Genomic DNA, 19,109 nt, shown 5'->3' with positions numbered 1-19,109 from the left:
GGTCATGATGATGATGATAATAATAATGATAATAATAATACTCATCTCATGGTTGTTCGAGGGTTGATATACATAAAGTACTTGAAACAGCGCTGGGCAACACTGCTTAATAAATATTAGTTAAAAGTCATGGCAATAGTGATTAGTAATAGTAAAAGTAGTAATAGTAATAATAATTTTTAAAAACTAGTGCCAAACCCTGCGTGTTGCATTTGATGCGTTTTATTGCCTTTCAGCCGGGAAGGTGATGCAGAGGTCATGAGATTTGCGGGAGCCCCATAACCACAGGGCCAGCTCTGTGGCCCATGTGTGCCTTTAGCCTCAGCCAGCACCCTAAGAGAAAGTATACATGATGCCACCTGTCCCCTCGAGGGATAGACGACACCAGGACTCGTTTATTGAGCACCTGCTGTGTGCAGGGCTTTGTGCTAAATGCATGAACTCATTTACTCTTCACTGTGACTCTGTGAGGTAGGCACTGTCATGAGTCCTACTTTCATAGAGAGAAACTGAGGCACAGGGGCCCGCGTCTGACTCATTTCGGGCATCCCAGTACCCTTCCCGGCTCTGTCGAGTGTTTGCTGAATGAAAGGTTGTCTTCCGCTTGTGCGATTAACGTGTGGTCTGTTTCACCCATCACGAGAAACGGGGGGGAAAGAGGTGAGCGGGGTTTCGCGGGGAACACACAGTGAGGCCAGTGGGCCCAGGGGCGGAGACCCCTTGGGAGAGGCCGACGACGGGACCCTCGCGACGTGCCTTCCGGCCGGCTGCGAGCCTTGATGGGGAGTCGGCGGACAGAAGCCGGCCAGGCAGCAGTGGCGGCGAAGGTTCAGGAGGCTGAGCCGGGGGTCCGACCAACGGGGAGCCCCCCCAGGACGACACGCGGGGCGCCTCCCCCGCTTAGAGACGCCTGGCTTCACGTCGGGAGGGGGCAGGGTATTTGTGTGTGTGGGGGGGGGGGGGCGGGGCATGAGCAGGAGAAAGACTTTGCATGGTCCCACCTGCGTTTGCTTCTGACCTCCATTTGACTTTCACTTTCGCCTCTGGGGACCTGTGAGGAAAGATTTGAAGGAGGTGAGGGAGGTGATTCAGGACAAAGGATGGGACAGGTGGGAGGAGTCAGGATTTAGTCACACAGGGGCCTCCTCCTATGAGGGAGGAGGCGGTGGCACAAGACATGCATGAGCTTCTTTAATCCTGGCAAAGACTGGACTGAGAGGAACATGGAGCTCAGAGAGGTTAAGCGACTTGCCTGAGGTCACACAGGTGGCAGGTGGCAGAGCTGGGATTGGAACCCAGAGCCATCACCACATGGCCTTGGCTCTTTACTCCCTGTAGTGTTGGGGAGACCCCCAGTCACTTTCACTAGAGGCCCATTCCCACCAGCAGTCCGCTCCACACTGCCATCTGGGGACCCCTGCATTGAAGGGAACTCTGGGGACAGTGAGCATGGGCCCAAAGGACGGTTGGTGCCATCAATCGATTTCTTTTCATTCCGGTGCTGCTGGATTGCAGGAAATGAGCTGGGCCTGCGCCTCTGGGAGTCCCTGGGGAGGCTTTGGAAGCCCCTGTTGCCAAGGCAACCCAGGCCACCCCTGGAAGCACCTGGTCCTGCACTCGCTCCTGTCTGCCTGGTCCCAGCTGCTTGTTGGACTTCAGCCAGCCATTCCTGCTGGCCTTTCTGGCAGGAGGGGGAGGGAGAGTAGAGCAGGGAATTCAGGGGTTCCCCATGACAGGTATTTCGTCCCACGCTTGCTTGCTCCTCTACTCAAAACCCTACAGCAGCTCCCGTCTCACTCGCAAGCCCTGCGTGATCTGGCCTCCCATTGCCTCTCTGGAATCATCTCCTGTCACTGTCTCCTCACTCTGGTCCAGACTCCTTGCCGGTCTTCAATACTTTAATCTGACTCCCACCCCAGGGCCTTTGCACTTGCTGTTCCTTCTGCTTGGAAGGCTCTGTCCCCAGATGCCATCCCCTCCTTCCACTCTTTACTGAAATGCTGCCTTCTCTGCAAGGACTTGACTGAGTACTTTACAACTTGCCATAACATCCCCATGTTGCCCATCCCTATTCCTTGGTCTATTTTTTGCTATATATACTATAACTAATATACAAACGAGCTTACTTATTTTTCTTGCTTATTGTTCTGCCGTCTGTGTCAGGTAGCCTCTAGGAAGGCCCTCAATGGTCCCCACCTCCTGATATTCATGCCCTTGTGTAATCCCGTCCCACTGGGTAACTTGCTTCCGCCCAGTAGAATACGGCCACACAGATGGGATGTCAGTTCTGTGATAGGCTGTGACTTCCGTTTTAGCAGCCGACCCTCTCTGTTGCCTTCTCAGCTGGCGTGCTGTGACGAAGCAAACAGCCGTATGCAGAGGCCCATGTGGCAAGGAATTGAGAGAGGCCTCGGCTGACTCCTAGCAAGGAACTGAGGCCCCCAGTCCAACGACTCGTGAGGAACTGAATCCTGCCCACACGTGAGGTTGGGAGCTGATCCTTCCCCAGCTGAGGCTTCAGATGAGACCAGCCCTGCTGACGTCTTGATGGCAGCTTGTGAGAGACCCTGAGCAGAGGGGCCAGCTCAGCTCTGCCTGGGCTCCCGGCCCATAGAAGCTGGGAGAGAAGCAAGTGTGATGCTTTCAGCTGCTAAGTTTTATGGCAATTTGTTCCACAGCAAGAGATAACGAATACAACCCCCTCCTAGAATGTCAGCCCCACACTCTTGTTAAGTTTGCCGATGACCCCAGGGCTTGAAATCCAATGGAAACTTTTCAGTCTATGCTCTGCTTGACCTTGCATAAGAAAGCTGCTCCTCCAGCCCTGGGCCCTTAAATGTCCCCTGCCTGGCTGGCCACCTGCCCCCACAGGGAGCAGAGAAGCATCTGGACACACACGGCAGGCACCTGCTGGGGCCTTGCTTTCTGAGGGACCAACGGATTCGTCTGGAGGGAGGTTTCTGAGACATTGCTTGGTTGGGACCCTGGGGCGTGCTCAAGGTGGAGGGACTAGAGAAGACAGGAAAACATGGTACTTTCCTTAAGAAAGCCCAGACTCCACTGGGGGGAGAGTTGCTGTGGGGACGATTGGCCTGTTTCCCCACCTCTGTCCTTGGAGATTTGTCTTCCTCCGGGTGGCTTCTGGAGGCTGCAACCACACTGCTGGATTCAAGGGTGACAATGGACCCCTTTTAACCTCTGACCCTATTCTTTTGTCTCCTCTTTTTAAAAATAGTTTTTTTGAGGCATCCTCTATATACCATAAAGTTCACCCATTTTAAGTGTAGAATTCGATGATTTTTAATACATTTACAGAGTTGATGACCACTATCGTGATTCAGTTTTATATCATTTTTACCATCCCCAAAGATCCTTCGTGCTCATTGACAGTTAATCCTCATCCTCACGTCCAGCCCCAGCCACCACGAAAACACTCTCTGTGTCCAGATCTGCCCTTTCTGGACATTTCATGTAAATGAAATCATACAAGGTGTGTTTTTTGTTTTTGCCCCTGGCTTCTTTCACTCAGCATGAGGGTTTGGGGGTTCATCCACGTGGTGGCACGTGTCCTTTTTATTGCTGAGTGGTTTTCTGTTGTGTGTATGTACCTGTCTTCCTCTATTCACCACTTGCTGGGCCTTCGCATCTCTTCCTCTTCCCGGTCGTTGTGCATAACACCGCTGTGAGCATGCCCACGAGGTCTGTGTGGACGCGCGCTTTCATCTGTTTTGAGTTGCTACCTAGGAGACCCTATTCCTCACGCCCCCGGGAAGTGAGGCTGAGGTGAGGCTGGAATGTTTGGGGAGAGTCTGTGAAAGGCTCAGCGAGAGACACGGAGGGAGCTTGAAGACCGCCCTCGGCCTCCCTTATTTCAGCCTGACCCCCCTTCCTTGCCCCCAAGGCGTCGTCCGGAGTCTTAAGGTTGGGCTTGGGAGCTGGTCCGTCTGGGTTTCAAACTCCGCTGTGTGACCTGGAGCAAGGGACTTGAAAGATTGTGCCTCAGTTTCCTCATCTGTGGAATGAGACTCCCGAGAGCACTTCCTTCTCGGGCTTGTGAAGATTGGATGCGCTCGTGCACGGCGCGGGGTGAGGGTTTAGCCCCGACGTCCAGTCCCCTCGTGTGTGTTTGCTTCGTCTCCTGCCCCAGGACCCAGACCCAGGAAGGGAGGGGCTCAGACAGTGCCCTGTGGCTCGTGTTCCAGCAGAGCCAGGACCTGGACCAGCAAGTGCGGAGAAGCAGCGAATGCAGGTAAGAAGCAGGGACCAGAAGGAGGGTGGTTGGGGGCTCGGGCACGAGGCTGGGTGGAGCTGGGTCACATCCCCACTCCGCTTCCTAGTCGTTCCTAGGACAACTATCCCTACTCCACAGGGCTGTCGTGAGGACGGAGATGTATGAAAAGCATACAGCTCGTTGGAGGTGGCCAGTGAACTGGGCCGGGTACTCTGGGCTGTAGAGCCAAACACACCTGGGTTTGAATCCAGCCCTGCCATTTCCTAGCTGTGTGGCCTCCTGAAGCCCCTTGGTGTCTCTGTGCTTTGGTTTCACTGTCTATAAAATAGGGATAGGAATGTTGACTTCACAGGATGATGTGAAATGAAACGAGCTGGCACAGTTTGCCCTTAACTTACCTGGTCAATGGGTCACTCAGCTGTTTATCAAAATGCAGTTTCTCAGCTTTGTCTGAGTCAAAACGGAAGTGGGGTCCAGAAATTGGTAATTTTAACAAGCAGGTTTGGGAAACACCAAGATAAGTATGGGAAGTGCTTAGCTTTCTGTATACTTATTTTCATTTTATTAATTGCAGCGCATGACGCGCAGCGTTATCGTAGTTACCACTTTGTGCATTGAGCAGAACCTGGCCATGGCGGGGCGTCCGTGCTGTCTCCTGCTGACGGGGCACCCTCGCACACCCCCTTCCGTTGCTCCTCCATCGCCTTTCTGCGTCCTTGCCCAGGCAGCCGCGCTGCGCCACGCCGCTTTCCATGGCACACGATCCATCAGCTCAGGTCAAGCGTTGCTGAAGGGGTCCCTCTCAAGGCAAAGTGCTTTCTCTGCTAAACTCATTATTTCTCCCAACAGAGCCAGGAGAGGGTATTGTCTTTAAAACTCACTCAGGCCCAGCCAGCCGTGTTTCTCAGCACTGTTTGCTTTTGGAGAGTAAAGGCATGATTATTGCCTCCTGGATCAGCCAGGGTCCAATCAGGAAAAAAAAGGAAACGGCTCCAAGTTTTTAAAACCGAGGGAATTGATACACCGGGGGGATTGGTAACTCAGGAGAAGGAAGAGCTGGTGGAGTCTAGAGGAAGACTGTGGTGGCGCCCAAATCGGGAAGCTACCACCATCATCGGCAGGGCTGGAAGGACAAAGGGAGGGCGTGGGGTTGGCAGAGCCCAGGGCTGGGGTCTTTGAGAAGAATCTGGAACCGTGGCACTTATGTCTTGTGGGAGCTGGAGCCTTGGAGCATTCAGAGCTGCTGCCGGAGAAGCTGATGGGATCTGACGCAGGGAGGGAGAAATATCCTGGCTTTGCTCTTCCTCCCGCTGTCCAGTGTCCTGCCAGCTGTGGCCAGCTGCCAGCTGATTCAGGAACCTGGGAAATGCAGCCTGGAGGGGTTAGCACCACTGTGAACAGGGGCAGAGGGAGGAGTGTCTCTGCCACAACAGGCCCAAGGCCTGTTCCCTAAAATGACCTAGAGCGAGGGTCAGCAAAGTATGGCCTGTGGGCCAAATCTGGCCCACCATTTGTTTTCGTAAATAAAGTTTTATTGGCACACAACCATGCCCTTTTTTTTTTGAGGAAGATTAGCCCTGAGCTAACTGCTGCCAGTCCTCCTCTTTTTGCTGAGGAAGACTGGCCCTGTGCTAACATCCATGCCCATCTTCCTTACTTTATACGTGGGACGCCTACCACAGCATGGCTTTTGCCAAGCGGTGCCATGTGCACACCCGGGATCGGAACCGGTGAACCCCAGGCCGCTGAAGCAGAATGTGCGCACTTAACCACTGTGCCACCGGGCCGGCCCCACGATGCCCATTTATTTATGTATCATCTGTCTATGACTGTGTTTGTGCTGTAACAGCTGAGTTGAGCAGTTGCAACAGAGACCACGTGGCCTGTAAAACCTAAAATATTTACTCTCTGCCCCTTTACAGGAAAAGTTTGCAGATTCCTGCTCTAGAGGAAGATTTCCAGGGTACAGATGCCTCCCCACAGAGGGCTTCTGATAGGGCATCTGCTAGGCCTGCTTGTGGGGGAAGGCAGAGAAAGAATGAATCCTGGGAGAATCTCTCCCTCTTTCACTGGCTTTGGCCACAGAAGGGGTGACTTGATTGGAAGGGGTTTGAGTCTTCCAGCTAGACTGAGAGTTCCCTGAGGGCAGGGCCTCTGGATCCCCAGGATCCGTAAGTCCTGGCTGAACTGTCTTTCATAGTCCTGGGGAAGCAGCACAGTCTTCCCACCATGCACCGTCTGGCAGCTGCTTGTTTTAACTGCGGAGGTCCTTGTGATCCAAAGACAATTTGCAGTAGGGTCAGCCCACTGAAAGTGAGTCTCCTTTCAAAGGGGACCAACATCTCCTTGTAGGCAGTGGGGGAAACAAAGGGAAGATGCAAAGATGGAGTTATAAAATTGGAAAAGCTGTTTCATATTATATTTGATATATTTAATATAATTTTAGTTATACTAGCATCTCTGCACTAAATCTTAGGATAAACAAAAAGTGAGTCACCTTTTGTGCACATATGTTTCTACCAAAATTAAGTGACAGCTTGATGTGACGTCCTTGTCTTCAGGTTTGATTGACAACAACATCATAAAGAGATTTTTTTTTCTTCAGCGTTTGAGAGCTTCACCCATTTTCCCAAGGCCCCCTCAATCCATTGGTGTGCAGATCTAAGTTTCGGGGCCCCGGAGGAAGTCTCGGTCACCTCATTCTAGTTACAGCTCAGTCTCACACATACTGCGTGCTCAGCAGATATTCCAGAATGGAGTCAAGTCTAAAAGGGGAAGAAGTCAGAACTGGTACTAACTGGTTATCCTGTGGCAACTAGGAAGCATCAATGTATTTGTTAGGTGGAAAGTGACAGAAGTGCAACTCAAAGTGGTCTCATCCATCATTGGGGTGCAAAATCCAAGCAAGGGTTGAGCAGCCACAGGAAGGCTGTGAGGCAGTGGGCTGGATGACCCGTTGGAAGCAGGACCACTGTCCTGCTGTTTCTACTCCTCTCCAAGTGTTAGCTTTGTTCTCTTGTGATGGATGAGTTCACTCCACGTGGTCGGAAACATGGTGGCCACAGGTGTTGACTCTTTCCAACCATGGTGGCACCAACTAGAGGGAGGCCACTTGTTGCCTTCTGCAGGTGCCAACAGGAAAATCTTGGCCTCTGATTGACCCAGCTTGGGTCAAATGCCCATCGCAGAACCAATCAATTGTGGCTTGTGGTCAAAGGAGAACTTGGCAACCCTTACGAAATCTTACGGATAGAGACGGCAAAGGACAATTACCAGAAGCAGCAGGGAGTTCTGGGGGAGGCGAAACCATAGATACCCTCCCAATGGACTTATCGGCCACGCTCAATCCTGCTCCTACTACCCAGACGCTGCAGCACAAATAGCTTCTTGCACGTTTGTGATGCCCAGACTTTGGCATAGTCGATCCCTAAATGTGGTCTCTGCTCTACCCAGCATTCACTTTCTCATTTTTCAGGCACCGTCTCCTCCACGAAACTGTCTCAATTCCATCAATCCAGAGGGTCGTCTGCTTTCTTCTTCGTGCCTCTACTTTTAACTCATGTGCCTACACATTTGGGTTACCTGTGTGCTTACAGATCTCCCCATGTACCCTGGGAACACTTGGAGGGTGGAGGTTGTAGGTACCAGCAGCTGGCATCGTGCACGGTCTGCAGTAAACACTCAGTACGTCTTGGCTGGTTGAAGGGAGGGCTTCCAGACAGCAGTCACCTCATGAGGACGGCACTTGGCCTTTCCAGCTGTGTGTTTTGGGAAAAGGAGACAGCATAGTGTAGGAATTAAAAACCCACACTTTGGAATCAGCAAATGTGGATTCCAGTTCTGGCCCTGCCAGTTACCGGCTGCATGACCTGGGGCAAGTTACCTCCCCTCTCTGAGCCGCAGAGGTTAAGATGGGGGTGTGTGTGGTAACAATGGATCTTCTTCATGCAACACTCAGCACAACGCCTGTGCATCGTAGGCACTCGACAAATGGTAGCTATCGTGATTGCCAGATGGTTAGCCTGTCCTCATTTTTTCTTTTCTGTGAAATGGGGAGATGCTACTCCACAGTAAAATTGAGACAATAAACCAGGCAAGGAAATTCCTTGGAAGGAACGTTCTCCATAACCCCAAAGCTCGCTCCCTAGTGGGAATCCTGGAGCTCTCCAGCGCAGCAGCAGTTGAGCGCTATTTCGGAGTGGCTTATTTGGATTTACTTTATCTAATTCAGTTATGTTGTCTCAAGAGCAGGGTGTCCAGGGGAGACCGGATGTATCCAGTTAAAATGAACAAGCAACACACACTCGGCAGCGAAGCCCCCTGGATGCTAGACCCCCGCTCAAACTTCCAGAGCGGAAGCTTCCCTTGCGAATAATTGATTCCATTTTCCTTTCAAGCTCCTATTTGTGATTTCATTACGTTTAAGATAGGGCAGATGCTTTACATAAAACTTATGTCACGTCCATTTGAAGTTCCGTTAGTCAATGATTACAGGAAAAAACAACGCTCGTTCTCCCCCCTGGAAGTGAAGGTAATCGTTGAAGCGTGCCTCGACCTGCCTGCAGAGTGCGGGGTTTGAGGGTGTCCATGCCTTGACATCCTCTCTGGCCTTGTGGTCCTGAGCTTCACCAGGTGTGTGCACAGGTAGGAGGGTGGTTGTTACCTGTCTGGCTTGGTCCTTGCTCTCCTTTGCACACCTGACCCTTTAGAACCTTCTTAAAAAGGAAGAGGCTTTGCATATCTCAAACTCCCTTAAGGCAGCACTTCCCAACTTGCCTGATCTGAGAATTAGCCATCTCTCATAAAAATACACATTCCTGGGGCTGGCCCAGTAGCGCAGCGGTTAAATTCACACGTTCCGCTTTGGCGGCTCAGGATTCGCCGGTTCAGATCCCGGGTGTGGACATGGCACCACTTGGCACGCCATGCTGTGGTAGGCGTCTCACATATAAAGTAGAGGCAGATGGGCATGGATGTTAGCTCAGGGCCAGTCTTCCTCAGCAAAAAAGGGGAGGATTGACAGCAGTTAGCTCAGGGCTAATCTTCCTCAAAAAAAAAAACCCATAAAAATACAGATTTCCAGGCCCTGTCACAGATGCTTCTGGTTCAGGGAGTCTGGGCATGGGGGATGTAAATTTGTTCTTGCATCGCAGGTGATTTTTACAGTCAGGGAATTTGAGGAAACAGTGTCTTAGGTCAGGGCTTGTCCAGGCTCATCTGGGGATTTCACTCGCTTGAGGATGCTGAGTCAGCGGGTCTGGGGTGGGGCCTGAGAGTCTACATTTCGAATGTGCTCCTGGGTGATGCCTGCCCTGCTGGTCCACGGCCCAGACTTGGGAAACTGCAGCTGCTAAACTGTTGGGTCTTTAAGAACAGAATAGTTTGCATAAGTGGTTTATTGGACGTTAGAGATTTAGGAAGATACTGATTTGCAAAGATTGTTTATTGGGGTTTAGGTAATTACGAATCCCCTTGAGGAGCATTATTTTGCATAAATGACATATTCAGATTTTCTTTAGGGGACCTTCATTGTTTAGGGTAATGGACTTCTAAATGGATATATCCCTTGGGGTGTGGGGAGAAAAATTAGACTTCTCTTTATTTTTCATTTCATCCTTAAAAAACTTCCCCCCACGGATGTTTTATAATCGTCTCATATATCCGTATAATGGGACATACACATAATTTCTCTCTATATGTGTGTATGTATCGGGGGTGCATGCTCAAAAACCCTTTATTAATGGGGTGTGCCATAACAAAGGTTGGAGAGCATGGCTTTATGTCCTCACAAAGGGAAGAAGTGTTAGGGGCAGGAGGGGTTTCTTGAAAGACGAGGTTGTTGTCTGAAAGAAGAGATGGGACCGGCCAGAGAGCAATTAATGCTCATTTCCATCCAACTGACAGATCAGAGCAATAGAGGTCATCCAAAGGGCAGAAGGTCAACTAGTAGTGTATTTCCTGTACCTTTATGCAGAGGTCCCTCTCTCTCTCTCATCCCCTCTATCATCCCTCAACTTCAGTCCCCTCCCTGGAAAAATGTTTGTGCCCAGGGGGCACAAAGACACAGCTTGGCAGGACAAGCTGATAGACCTTCCGGGAGCACAGGAGAAAGAACTCTGTGGACTGCACCTGTAATTTCATCTTTTCTTGATTTACTGCTGACCCTGGTCCCCGCCATCCAATTTCTTGCCTTCTTGCCTTTCTAACTGAGTGGTGCTGAAAAGGTTGGACGCACATCAATGTGATGAATATACTCAGAAAAGTCAGAGAGGGTGGTGGATTCGGGCCCCTGATTTATGTCTCATGAAAGCTGAGAGTGGAGGTGAGGTCACTGGAATTGCCTAGTCACTCAAAGGGAAGGCACCAACGACTCAGCTGGGTGCGTGATCATTGCTTACCAGATCGGTCCCCATTCCCAAGGTCAGTGCCTTCCAGTGGGTCCTCCAGGCAAGCTACTAAGTTAATACAGAGACTCTTAGCCAGCAGAGCCACAGGAGAGTTTATTGGGCCAAAGGTGTGTCCCATGGGAGTTAAGTCAGGTCCAAGACCAAGGCTGACTCATGAAAAGGCCTTAGATGGGGACTAACTTGGCACAATCAGAGAACAGAAAGAACAAAAAGGATGGCAGTGTGGCAAAAGATGTGGTCAGGGTCCAGATAATCTGGGGACCCATGGACTATGGTAAAGACGTTCAATTTGATTCTAATTGCAATAGGAACTCACTGGAGGATTTTAAGCACCTAATATTGTCTTTTAAAGGATCAGTTGGCTGATGTTTAGCGAATGGAGGGCAAGAGGGAAGGCAAAGAGAGGGACGAAGAGGCTGCTGCCATAGCCCAAGCAAGAGATGACGGCAACTGGACTAGGGAGGTTTGACCTTGGCAGAGCGAGGCTGAGAGCTGGACCCAGGGCTCACGTCAACGGTGCAGGAGTAGCAGACCATCGTGAAGGGAACAAGCTCCCAGGGAGGGCCTGAGGAACTTGGATCTGGAAAAGGGACTGAGAAGCAGGTGTGGGACACTGATAATAAGGATTAACCTTAAGACTGCTCTTCAGCCCTGGAGGCCCCCAGTAGATTTCCTGATTAGGGTCACAGTGGACATGGAATGTGTCTGCCCTGAACCATTTAGTGAGACCAGAAGGTGCTCTAGGCAACACTGGAGATGTGCTACAGAGGCGGCTGGACGATTCCCGACTGTGACCATAATTTTCTCTTGGCTTCCAACAAAACTCTCGATGGTACCCAAGCTGTATTAGGCCCACAGCGCCTCCAAGTGGCTGCCCTGGGATTGTCTGACATTTTCTTCATAGTAGCTCCTTTTTTCTTCTGCAACGGGATTTTGTGCTGTTTTGCCCTCTGTCTTTGAACACAAATCTTTGTTCTGCTTTGGGAACTTAACTGGTCCACACCCCACACTCCTTTAACCACCACTCCCATTTACAAAATTTCTATTTAGACAAATCATTTCCTTTCTTTTCTTTTCTTCTCTTCATTTCACATAAAAGGCCCAAAGGGTTCATAAACAGGCCTGATAGGTGGTAGAGTGGTTTGGGTGATATATCTGTATTAAGGTGAAAGAAAAACTTTTTTTTTTTTTAGCTTTACTGAGGTATAATTGACAAAATTGTGTATATTTAAAGTGTGCAATGTGATGATTTGAAATACATAGACTTTGTGAAATGATGACGACAATTGGGTTGATCAACACATCCATCACTTCATATAGTTACCTTTTGTGTGTGTGTGCTGAGAATGCTTCAGATCTGCTCTCTCAGCAGATTTTGAGTATGCAACACAGTCTTCTTAACCACGGTCACCATGCTGTCCGTTAGATCCCCAGAGCTTATTCACCTCATCATTGACACTTGCGCCCTTTGACCAGCATCTCCCCGTCTCTCCCACCCTCCAGCTCCTGGGAACCACCATTCTACTCTCGTTTCTGGGTTTGACGAGAAGCTCTAGTTTGGAACTGGCAGTAGCAATGTCAAGGAAAAGCCATTGAAAAGGCCCAAGGTTGCATTCAGAATCTGCACAAATACCTGCCTTGATTTCTCCATCATCTTGTAAATTAAACCCGCTCTTCACCCTACTCACTGACACACATCCTGCTGTGTGCTGGGCATCTTCCCGAACCTAAGACTGTCTCCTATTTAATGCGTTAATGACTAGCACTCACCCGCATGGCTTTCTACCATTTTAAAAGTTGCAAATATGGTGGACTTCAGCTATGTTAGTGTTAAATAAGCTATTGAGAAGGGCTCTGGAAATTCCACCAGCACGGACTCCTGCAGGATGTGCTTTATTTAATTGAAGAAATATTTATGGAGTGCTTATGACGTGCCAGGGCTGCGCTGGATGACGGTGCTGAGTAAGGTTTGGTCTCTGCCCTTCAGGAGCTCACAGCGTGTGAGAGAAAGTCATGTAAATAGATGCCTGAAATACCATATTTGGCAGGATAACGTGCTGGTATGTTAATTTGTGTTCCTTGTACCTGTGTGTTTCCCTTTTCCCATTTCAGGCAGATTGCTAGGCATTGCGTTTCCTAACCCTTGCGGATGTTTACGGGACTGACAGCAGAATCTGCTTAAAGTCAGTGGTCCTCCCTGTATTTTGTAAAATGCCTCAACTCGCTGAAGGGATGAAGGAAGAGGAGGAGCAGGGAGGGCAAGGTCAGAGAAAGGAGATGACCCTACAGTCCAGGAAGGTTAGAGGTTGGCAGGTCACTTGATTAGCCGGTGTGATGGTTAATTTTATGTCAGCTTGACTGGGCTGAGGGAGGCCCAGATAACTGGTAAAAGATTGTGTCTGGGTGTGTCTGTGAGGGGGCTTCTGGAAGAGGTTAACACTTGAATGCGTAGACTGAGTAAAGAAGACGGCCTTCACCAACGTGAGCAGCATTATCCAATCCCCTGACAGCCTGAGTAGAACAAAAAGATGGAGGAAGGGGGACTTTGCTCTGTTTGAGCTGAGACACCCAGCTTCTCCTGTCCTTGGACCTCAGCGCTCTTGGTTCTCAGGCCCTTGGGTTTGGCCTGGAATCACACTGTTAGCGCACAAAATTGGAGTTCTCTTGCCCCATGCACGTAAAAAGCCGATTGATTATGGCATCAGCCTTTGAGAAAAGAGATCACCTTTATTCTGCGAGATCAATCGGCAGGGAGACGGGGGTGTGTACCCTCAGATCTGTCTCCCCGATTCAGGATTTGGGGCGAAATTTAAGAGCTAGGGAGAACAGGCTGGCATGTGGAAATGCTGGAGGAACAAGTTTTGATTGGTGGGCTTCTAAACATTTATGACAGGGTTCTAAACATTTATGATGAGGCTCTAAACTTTTATGATGCGGTTCTAAATATTTATGACGAGGTGGGGAAGGAATTTTAACACCATGTCTTCCTGAATGAGGGACTCCTTGCTTCTGAAAAGAGTCTGACTTTTAAGTTCCGGTCCTGTCCTTGGCCTTGGATTCTGTGGGGAGGAGGATCTTTGCTTCCGAGGTCATTTCGGGTCAAGGTTTCTTCTGCTGCACATGCTCTGACTACGTGACTTTGCACATTTTGTGAAAGGCAATTCTTTATCACCCTGTTGATAAGAGACGGGGTCAGTTGAACTGGTCCTGAAGGGCCCGTGGTTACACCACCGCCAGCTTTCCTGGGCCTCCAGCTTGCAGATGGCAGACGGTGGAACTTCTCGGCCTCCGTAATCACATAAGCCGATCTCTCATAATAAATCTCTTTCTATATACCTATATATATGGATCCTATTGGTTCTGTTTCTCTGGAGAACCTTGACTAATACACTTGGTACCCCACCTCGCTCTGTTGTGACACCTTGTAGGTGTATAATTCATGTGGGATTCTGAACCGCAAGCATCAGGGTTTCCAGATTTGGTGAAGATTTCTATGCCCCTCTCTGGGGCAGAATCAGAGAAACAGGAATTCAAGGGCTCTATGTCGGCTTAGACCCAGAGTTGGCAAACTGTGGCCCCCCTGCCTGTTTGTGTAAATAAAGTTTTATTGGAACACAGCGACGGCCATTCATTTATCCAGCCTGTGGCTGCTTTGGCAACACAACCGCATTGCTGAGTAGTTGCGACAGAGACTGTAAGACCCACAAAGTCAAAAATATTTACTATCTAGCCTTTCACAAAAACTTTTGCTGACTGGCTTGGACAATGTACCTGTCAGCAGGGACAGCATGAGCCAAAGCCTAGAGAGCACTACCTTGAGAGCTTGGGTTAAGACCTCGGGATTTTCGTTTGGTCCTCAGGAGCAGTGGGCGCTGCTTGGGGAAGGTTCTGATGACGACTGAGATGCTTTCCCACCAGCACAGTAGGATGGAGACATCGAGTTGGATTCTAAGTCGATTTAAGGGCATTAAAGGAACGGGATAGTCTTGCACACAGGAGATTTGCATCTGCTTTGGTAAAAAATAACATGAGGATATTATAAAATCCTATTCAGTGCATTCTACCACACCTGGAAATTTCTCACATCGCTGTCCTTCCCACCGGGGGCTGCTGCCTTCCATCCTGACCGCCCTCAGGAGACGGCTGAAACAGCAGGAGTGCACAGAGGAAGAAGGAAAAAAAGACAACGCTCAGCTTTTGACTTTCAAAACTGGCTTTGGAAACTCCTGGCACCTGGCAATAAGTTTGAAAGCCAAGGCTTTTGCCTTATGAGAGCGAGGCTTTTTATGGTTTCAAAAGCTTAAGTGCTGAAGAGTTTGGGGCGTAAGGTTTATGCCATAATAAAAAAATTGGAAAGGGTAGATGAAGAGGCAGTTTTGTTATTACGGAAATGATAAAATCTCCCTGGGAAGAGAGAGAAATGAGGAGAAAGGAGAGAATTAGGGCTGAGAAGCACTGTATCAGTTATTTGTTGCTGCATAGCAAACCACTGAGAAACTGAGAGGCCCAGAACAACAGCATTCATCTGTCTTGCTCAGTGTTCTGCGAGTTGGGCAGAGTTTGATGTAGAAGGCCCCTCAGCTGGGATGGCTTGGGGGCTGGGGGCTGGAGGCTGTTAGGAGGCTCCGTTTTCAAGACGGTTCATTCATATGGCTGGCAAGTGGGTGCTGGCTGTGGGTAGGAGCTCAGCTAAGGCAAAGCCGGGGATCTTGGTTCCTCTCCACGAGTCCTTCCATGAGAACCTTAGAATTTTCATAGCATGGGGTCTGGGTGCCAAGAGCAAGTGTCCCAAGCGAGGACGGTGGAAATGCAGGGCATTTAAATGATCTGGCCTTGGAAGTCACATAAGGTTTCTTCTGCCTTACTCTATTGGTCAAGGCAGTCATAAAGTTCTGCTCAGTTTCAAGGGAAGGGAGCGTAGAACCCGCTACTCAATGGAAGGAGTGTCAAGGTCACCCTGTAAGAAGAGACACGGGATGAGAGACATCGTTGCCACCATCTTTGAGAAAGTCCATCTCCAACATGTATTTTTTAAAAGGAGCCTTGTCTCTTGCCTCCTCCCAAACTGAGTCCCAAGGGGGAAGGGCATGAGCAAACTCTAGGTAGGTTTAGGAGTCCAAGAGCGCAGAGGACCTGCGTCTCAGCTGTCAAGCCTCATGGGAAAACTCCTGTGCAGCCCGGCTTGGAATAGTGAAGAGGTGGCAGTGAGTGTTGTCTGAGCAGACTGGTCAGCGGGAGGCTCACTGAGTCCTCGACATCCCCAGCATCCCCCCGGAAGAAGAGAATTCCCTCCTCTGCACCCAAGGTCACCAAGGTCAGCATGGTCGGGGCACTGCGAGCCTTGCCGTGGGAATGAGGGAGAATGCCCTTCGCAGACTGGAGACCAGAAGGCATTAAGAAGTCCCTGTGATGTCAACAAGGAGTAACGATGTTGATTAGAGACAAGACAAGGGACTCCTCAGTGGACACCAAAGGGACAACCAAGGGCAAGATGGTTCCCCCACCGTGATGCTCTGGAAGCCTCCCAGAAATCAGATGCAACTCAGAGAAGAAGGCAGAAGGGAAGAGGCCATGAAATAACCAACGAAACCCTGAATTTGCTGAGTCCTTCCTGAATTGTCCAAGTTAATCCTCCATTGGACAGGATTAGGTTTACCGCAGCCAGATAGGGTGGGGGCTCCGGATAGTAATAAAATTCAGTTATAGGAAATAAGAAAGATTATATTTTGCTCACCTGGGTTTGTGGCTTTTCAATATTACACCAGCTGCCAAGAGATATGCATTGGCTCCACAAGGCAGCACAGAGCCAAACAATTTGGAAGAGGGCAGGTCAGGGCCTGGTGGTGAGTGAGCCAGTGGGGAGGCTAGACAAACGAGCCTTAGGAATACCCAACATTGTCAGGTGCCTGTCTTCCCTGAATCTCTGTGGAATGGAGGGCTAGCCTGGGGACAGATAAGGTTTTAATTCTTCTCCTTCTGAAACGCAAGACAGAGCTGCAAAATTGAACAAAAAATGATGGACGTTTTTGCATTACTGTCCAGTTTGGCCAAGGCTGTATCAGGTCCACAGGCAAACAAGTATTTGGCATCCCTTGGCAGATTTTTCCTCGAGTCTCATTAGTTTCCCAAATGGAACAGCTGCTGCCAAGGCAGTTCGCTCCACCAGCCCGCGTGCTCCCGGCCCGCCCAGCTCCCTCAGCTCTGGAGGAATTAATTTCATCTGTAGCAGAGCTCAGAGGCACCACGGCGATTTCTGTTGGCGGCCAAGGGGCTCCAAACAGCCAAGCTAAACATGGTGGGGCAGGGAGTTCTCTTGTCCCAGCTGATGGCCGGCAGGCCAAGATCCTGTTAGTGACAAACACCATCCCTGGTACTGGGCAGAAACGGGGGAGGGTGGAGCGAAATCACACTCTGAGGGTGGGAGGCCTGCAGAGGGGGAAGTGGTGCTCAGCGCCCCTTCCCTTTATTTTCTGCATTTAGGCCGACCTTGTGCTTTTCCCTGTTCCCTGCCGGTTCCTGCAAGCACTTGGCACCTGGGTGGCAGAATATTCTAGTGGCAGTGCTTCTCAAACTTTAATGTGCATACATGTGCCTGGGGATCTTGTTAAAAAGGCAGGGGCTGGCCTAGTCTTTGGTGTGGCCCGAAACCGCATTTTCTGGAGGAAATTATGACTATTTTTTATTGTAGTAAAATACATATAACATAAAGTTGACCAATTTAAGCATTTTTTTCTTTTTCTTTTTTTAATTTTTTTTGAGGAAGATCAGCCCTGAACTAACATCTGCTGCCAATCCTCCTCTTTTTGCTGAGGAAGACTGGCCCTGTGCTAACATCCGTGCCCACCTTCCTCTATTTTATGTGGGACGCCTACCACAGCATGGCTTCATAAGTGGTATGTAGGTCCGAGCCTGGGATCCAAACCGGCGAACCTCGGGCTGCCGAAGCAGAACGTGCAAACTTAGCTGTTGCGCCACTGGGCCGGCCCCCCAGTTTAAGCATTTTTAAGCGCACAGTTCAGTGGCATTAAGTACATTCACGTTGTTGTGCAATCATCACCGCCATCCACTCCAGAATGTTTTCGTCATCCCCACTGAAACTCGGTCCCCATTAAACAACAGCTCCTCGTTCTCCCCTCCCCCCAGCCCCTGGCAACTGCCCTTCTACTTTCTGTCTCTGCGAATTTGACTATCCCAGGTGTCTCATATAAGTGGAATCATACAGTGTCCTTTTGTGTCTGACTTATGTCACTTGGTGTAATGTTTTCAAGGTTCACCGTGTTGTAGCAGGGGTCAGAACTTCCTTTTTAAGGCTGAATAACATTCCATTGTACAGATAGACCAAACATTCAGCCGTCAACGGATGCTTGGGTTTTTTCCATCTTTTGGCTATTGTGGACAATGCTGCTGTAAACTTGGGTGTGTAAACAAGACTGTGCCTTTTAAAGAAGCTCCCAGAAAGGCTGTTGCTGCTGGTGGTTTGCAGACCTCACTCTGAGTAGCCAGGTCCAGTGGCTAAGGGCCGAGGCCCTGGATTCAGACCCCCGGGGCTTTATATCTTAGATCTGCAATTTTTTTACTTTGGGCAAGGAATTTAACCTCACTGGTCTCAGTTTCCTCCTCTGTAAAATGGACATAATAAGGGGACCCACCTCAGAGAGCTGGAATGAGACCTGAATGAAATAATACATATTAACTGCTTCGCATGTGCCCAGCAAATGTTAGGTTGAACCATATGAAATTGCCTCTTTTTTTTCACCTGAGGAAGATAAGTGCTGAGCTAACATCTGCGCCAGTCTTCCTCTATTTTGTATGTGGGTCACCGCCACAGCACGGCTGCCGATGAGTGGTCTGCGCCCGGCAACTGAACCCAGGCTGCTGAAGTGGAGCACACCAAACTTAACTACTAGGCCACGGGGCGGCCCCTGAAATTGTCATTTTTATGGGTCAGAACTGGTCAAATATCAGCCCTTTCATATGGTTTAACCTAATAATAAGCTCTTAAAATGGTTTTAATAATTGTTATTGAATGTGGGTGTTAACCCTCCTTTCCAAACCATAGTTACTCATTTCCTTAATAGAGGCTGTCTCCAGGGGGCTCTAGCAGGGAAAAGGCACCGTCCCCCCCTTCTCTCCCCACCCCATCACACCCCAGCCAAGAGTCACAGCTGCCTCCTGGGCCTTATCTCTTGCAGCATACCCCTCTCCTGAAGCCCGCTGAGGTGAGGCGAGGTCTCCTGAGTGTCAAGTGATTTTCTCTGCGTTTTCTTGCCTGGAGATAATTTTTTCATTTGTGTCTATCTTGCCATGACTGATATACAATTTTACTAGTGACCCTATTTTACTGGGCTCAGCAGCCTTTCGGGCCCAATGAGGCCTTACTTACTGGGACAGCTCGGCTTTTGCTGGCTCATGGCTCTACCTGCAAATCAGAGAACCCCAGCGGCCCTTTCCTGAGTCTTCCGCCATCGTTC

Source organism: Equus caballus, chromosome 13, assembly GCF_041296265.1.
Source record: "Equus caballus isolate H_3958 breed thoroughbred chromosome 13, TB-T2T, whole genome shotgun sequence".
NCBI classification, from domain to species: Eukaryota; Metazoa; Chordata; class Mammalia; order Perissodactyla; family Equidae; genus Equus; species Equus caballus.
Note: the sequence above shows the minus strand (reverse complement) of the source record.